Raw genomic sequence first — 6,442 nt, forward strand, 5'->3', positions numbered from 1 at the left:
AGAGCGACAGGGAGTGGAGAAAGCCTCTACCTCCACGCACATGGGCTGGCACAGTAAAGCCCTGTGAAACCTATTCACCATTGGGTTCATCATGCATATTCCCTGGGAGCCCTCACAAAGCCTTAGTTACAAATGTAAATCAAGCTCCAGACATCTAAATTCTCAAAAAGATGGAGATGCAAATCATGGGGAAGGACATCAAAAGCAAAAAAGAATTTCAGCTGAAGGGAGTCAAACAGTCTTCTGGGAATTAACGGAGACTTTACAATGGATAAGAAAGGGTTACCAGGGATTCAGCATGAAAATTCAAGGATTAGACCTTTGACTTAACCTGTTTTCAGGATAATGATGGCAGGAATGTGGGCATCAGCATTTCCTTCCCATTTACTATGTGATTTTAAGTAGGGGAAGGACCAAAATCCTGACTGATCTTCAGGGCCATTGAAGGCAAAACTGCACTTCTTGGCTTTCCAAACCACTCCCAGAAATACCTGGAAGGCATGAGAACATTTTGGGCTCCAGCTGATACCAAATGGTTGTCACAGCAGCCACATGCTGGATGGATGGGAACGTCTTTGCAGCAGAACTTGTAGCCTGAAGATCCTCCCCAGCCCCATCCAGAGCCGACCCTCCTGTCAGCTGCAGACGCACGGTGACGTTAAACAAGAATAAATGTGCTAAAACCATGGACTGAAATTCAACTGGCAAACGCTAACATCTTTTTTTCTTTTTCCTTAAGTAGTACGTTAAGAACATCCTGTGCTGTGTTTTGCGCTCGGGAAGAAACTGGCCGTGCTGGGCAATGGGTTACTCAGATATCAGCCAAAGGGCTTCTCATGCCGTGGTACTTAAGGCTGCCCAATACTTCTCCTGATAACACCCAGCTCTCCATTGCCAAGCTGTAAGCCCTGAGCTGAAATATTTAGCAACTGAATAGTTGCACAGCCTGAAATATTAAATATCAGCTGTTTGAGGGCTGGGGTTGTTTTGTTTTGCTCTGGTTTCAGACGTAGTCATTTCCAGGGGCAAAGCTAGGGAAGAATACTTTGTCCACCCACGCAGGCGAGAAGAAGCCAGACCTCTCTCTCAGCAGCTCCAGTACTTTCATTTCTTGGCAGTCTAGGGTGGGGGGAGAAATTTGACATTAAATCATGAGGGCTGCCACAGTGTCAATGATATACCAAGAGCTCTTGGGCATTTCTGTTTAAATTCTCCAAAGACCGGGCAAATTTCCCTGTAACTGATACCCGCAGACCACCTTGGAAGGGAACACGAGGTGATGGGAGGAAAAAAACGTGCCTGGTACCCATCAGCTGGCGGCGGGAGGCTTGGCTCCAGATGCAGGAACAGGGGACAATGAGCGGAAGAAAGGGAGATAAGCAGCCAGGAAACAGGCAGGGGAGAGCGGGGCAGAAAACCACAAGAAAGCAGAAAGGGAGAGCTGCAAGGGGAAAGGCAAGACCGGCATCCAGCAGCGAACAGGAGGGAAGCCCGTATCGGAAAGGAAGCCCTCAGGAAATGTCAGATGGGATGTCGGAGCAAGGGCACCAGAGTAAAGGCTCCGTGGGGCCCAGGGGAGCAGGAAAACAATACCGGCAAGGGGGAGCGGAGGGACTAGGAGCCTCTCTGTGAAGTCCCTGGGTGACAGAGACTGGAACATGGGATGGAGAAGCCTGGTTATCCTGTGCTGTGGGGAGGAACGGTCACTCAGACAAACAACCTCCCAGAAGGAACAGCTAGAACGAGCTGGGATTATGGATGTAAGACCTGGTGACCAATGTCCAGTTATGGATACTCAGTCCAGGACAAGAAAAAAAGCAGTGCAGATTTCCCTCTCTCTTTTTAACTACCCAGCACCTCCTGCAGCTGCTGAAGAGCTACCCCTTGCACAGCATTTCAGCGGCATTCTCACTGCCACGAATGCTCACAGGAATGAACGAATTTATCTTCCACGAGAAATGATCATCCTCATTTTACAGCCAGAGAGCTAAACCCAACCCACCAGAAATACCCACTATCTGCAGGGTCCCACCTTGAGATGGGATGCGGAGGCCTGCTCATTCATGCTTGCGAGCACGCGGCATCTGCTGTCCGGGCGTCTGCCTAGCCCCAGGAACAGAGAACATGGTTGTCCTGGTTTCGGCTGGCACAGAGTTAACTTTCTTCCTAGTAGCTGGTACAGTGCTGGGTTTTGGATTTAGTGTGAGAATAATGTTGATAAAACACTGATGTTTTAGTTGTTGCTAAGGAGCACTTATCTTAAGCCAAGGACTTTTCAGTCTCCCATGCTCTGCCAGCAAGCAGGTGTGCAAGAAGCTGGGAGGGAGCAGAGCCAGGACAGCTGACCTGAACAACCCCAAGGGGTATTCCATACCGTGGAACGTCATGCCCAGTATATAAACAGGGGGGAGTTGGCTGGGAGGCGCAGATTGCGGCTCGGGAACTAACTGGGCATCGGTCAGCGGGTGGTGAGCAATTGCATTGTGCATCACTGTTTTTTTCTCCCCCCCCCTTCCTTTTTTGTTACATTCCTTTTCACTACTATTATTATATTTCATTATTACTATTGTTAGTATTATATTTTACTTTAGTTATTAAACTTTTCTTATCTCAACCCACGAGTTTTACTTTTTTTTCCCCTCTTTCCTCCTCCTCACCCCACTGGGAGGGGGAAGGGGGAAGTGGCTGCGTGGTGCTTAGTTGCTGACTGGGGTTGAACCACGACAATGGTGCATCACTTGCTTTTCACAGTGCATTGCTTGGGAAAGGTGCACAACAGCAGAGCCACAAGTACTTTCTGCTGCCTTCATCCTGACACCCCTTTTCCATCAGTCCCCCCTCTCCCTTCATTATCACTCATTAAAGCTTTCAAGCCCTGCAGCAGGTGAGACAGCAGCTGGCTGGCCCAAAGCACCGTATCTGCCAGCGTGGGGTTACTTCTAAGTTAATAATTTCCCTTGTGTGACAAGGCTTATTTGGGCCTCGTGTAGGCATTTAGAGGTGCTCTGCAAACAAAGCGGTTACCCAGTTTTCCATGCCCAACCTAGGATCGCAACAGCGGGCTCAGTCGGCGCTGACGTGGGGTCTTTCCCCTGGGTTTCACTGCATAAGCTAGGCTCATTCGTAGGGAATTACTGAGGGAGTAATTCAGCCTCAGGATTTCCTACATCCTCATCTGCCCTATTTCATAACCGTAGAGAAGCTGCCCATCAAAACAGCTACTGCTCCTGCCGTGGCTTAGACAATTCTGCATCTATACACGTTTCTCCAGCATGAGCTGAAGAATCGAGGTGTACTGTGTGTCTGGGAAGCCTCGTGCAAGGCAACTCCAGGTTTGGAGCACAGGCTGGTGCTCTCCAGCGGTTGGAAGGCATGGGAAGAACCAGGCACTAATTAACCCAGTGCTCAGGGGAGGGGGGTTGCAATCCCCAGGGTGACAGGTCAGAGGGGTGGGCAAATACATCCCTCCCAAGAACCCTACAGGGAACAAAGCTTTTTCTTCCCCAAAAGACAGAAGACATTTTGACAAAGAGGGTGAAGCCCAAGCAGTTTTGCTGCTGATCCCAGTGTTAGCAGTGCCTGGTCAGTGACGCTGTGGGTGATGCAGTTACAGACAGCTTTCTGGACACGTTGCTTCTTGGTGTCATCCTTGTTAATACTGTGGTGCAGCGACCATTCAGGAATTCATCTTATGTGTAGGGCTCAGTTGTTTATCATCAGGAAAGGGCAACTGCATTGCAGGGATGGTTACATTTTGTTGTCCATCCTCTGTTCATTCATTTTACTGCTGAAGGCTTGCAAAGCATGCAAGCGTGAGGAAAACGCTAGCCATGGCTCACATGCAGCAAGACAGCAATCATCAGAGTCTGCACCTACCCATGCTCCAACACCACTGTCCAAAGTGAATAATAATCAAATAACCTGTACCATGTTATGGAGGGAATGAAAATCCCCCCTCCAACGATGGCAGAATGACTTACTAAGCTCTCTCCTGCAGGACAGAGAGCTGTTGTACTGTCCTATAGATGAAGCAAAGGACTTTTTTTTAAGTTACACAGCGGCACTGCCAGAGAGCGGGGAGGCAAGCCAGGGGTCCCGACTCCACGTGCTCTGCAGACAATCGGGACTGCGCCATGAGCAGACGTTACCAGCTGGTGTGGGATTTGGGTTATTTCATGCGAGGGAAGGGAAACAATAGTAGCCAGTAAATCTCTCCTGCACAGCTGGCTTTAAGCGTCCCCAGCTGTATTACCTCCCCAGCATATAATGTTCATTTGTTCATTCATTCTTACTATCTCATTGACTTACCTGCTAATTTATAACATATAAACCCTTTAAGGTATGGATTTTGGCATCTTACAGAATAGCAGCAATGTGCAGGGGAACCAGACAATGGCACTGGCAGTCCCCCAAAACTGGGCACCCTCGCAGCCTACCTCTTCCCAGCAGGCACTGGATTCGCCCAGGGTGTAACTCAGAGCAGACATATTTCATCCCATCATCGATATTATGCTCAACCAATACTTTTCTCAGGCTCAATACACTAGAATCTTATAAAAAAACCCTGATTCCAGTTGAGTCCTATTATATAGTCTGTTTGATATCTTATCCTCCCTTTAAAATCACTGACATCTTCCACTTGCCTCCCCCCCGCCCCGCCCCACTCCCCGAGGATCTTGATTTTGCATTTTTCTCCGAACAAAGGCTTTCTGAAAGCAGGAGGCCCTCCGGCTGCCTACTGCTACCAGCGCTGGCTCTCCCTGCAACCCTGTTCAACTGAACTGTGCTCTTCTCATTAGCATTAATGTGAAAGTTGTTCTCACCATATAGACTCTGCTTATTATTGGCTTTAATGGAAGGAATTATACACCAGAATAATAATACCCAGGCTGAAATTAAGCTCTGTTATTTTCATGCCATTGCTAACATGTCCAGAACAGATTTATTAAAACCATGAGTCAACCCCTGCCAGAAACTAGAGACATTGCTTGCAATTAAGTAACTTTGGTGTTTATTCCTCCTGACTTCTCATCTGCTGAGCTGCACTAGGAAAGGGTGCCTTCTGATAAGCACCATGTCAGGCTAATTATCCACAGAGATTTTAAGCTGCATATTTTCTCTCTGGACTAATATAACCCAGCTGTGGGAAAGGCATGGTTTTAATCAATCCTTCTATACATCCCATGACACTTGGTCACGTGTGCATGCATAGGTATGTGCATCACCCAGTAAAATAACCATGTTGTACACAATTGACAAGCTGGCTGTCACACACCATTTTGTTTGCCTGCCTTTTATAGGATTTTAGTGCTGCCTCCAAACAAACTAGTTGTGAAATGAAACAAGTAAATACTCTTAACGATTATAGAGCGCTCTTTCCATAGCTACAGAAGTTTTCATAACAGATTGAGCATGACCGTCAAGTAGTTTCACAGCAGGCAAAAAAGGGAAGATTAAAAGCTATATGCTGTCTCTATACTGTCATATAAGAGCTTGGGAAGCAGAGGGAAACCAGCGTTCCCTCCAGCACATGGACAGTCATTTAAAATGGATGCACCATCAAAGCCCATACTAGAAACTTCGGTGCAGCCAGTGCTCTCCAGCCATCCAAGGTCTTTTTTTTCCTGAAGCAAGTGATGGAGCCAGCCTTTGATGAGAACGGAGCCCTGCACGAACTGCAGGGTCACTTACTAACACCACACTGAACAGCACAGGATACAAAAGCAGCTGCTTCACGTCTCTGGTGACACCCAAGGTCAGATGCTGTTATCGCTGCAGTGAGCAGAGGCAGGTTTGCTCCCAGACTGTACTCCTCCAGTACAGATATTCTCAATATCAAACTCAGATCCAGAGAGCTAAAGGAAACAGCTCAATGCACATCAGTTCATGTGGATTCCCAGCCATGCTAGCACTTGCTGTATGGGAAACCCCTCCATTTAACAGCCCCAGCCAGACCAAGATGGTCCTCACCCACAAGCATTACTGCTCAGCCATCTGAGGGGGCTCTCGGGTGACTGCTGCCAAGACCTTGCTCTCACAGAGGCAAACACATCTCAACAAGCTCCCCCTTACCTCTTCAACCGCTTCTGAGGGAAGAGAGATGAGTAACCAATCCTCCTGGCTGGTGTGATGCAGAGGAGAGCAAACCCACCACTAGCACCTCAGCTCTCCTTCCGAGGAAGCCATCACACCCTCCTCTCCTCACTAGAAATGCAAACCAGCAGCGGTTAATGACACCGAAAACAGCTGCCTCACTTTCTGATCATCAGCTTGTTGATCACATGAAGAACAGGCATAAGTTTCAGCCTAGCAAATAAAATGCTAAGGACTTGAAGATGATCAGAAACCGGTTCTCATCAATTAATGAAGTAGAACTATTTCTTTCCTTTTCCTTGTCCCTGGAGAGCATTATTTTTCCTTTGACCCTAGCTAGCGGGATTAA

This window comes from Gymnogyps californianus, chromosome 7, assembly GCF_018139145.2.
Source record: "Gymnogyps californianus isolate 813 chromosome 7, ASM1813914v2, whole genome shotgun sequence".
Lineage (NCBI taxonomy): Eukaryota > Metazoa > Chordata > Aves > Accipitriformes > Cathartidae > Gymnogyps > Gymnogyps californianus.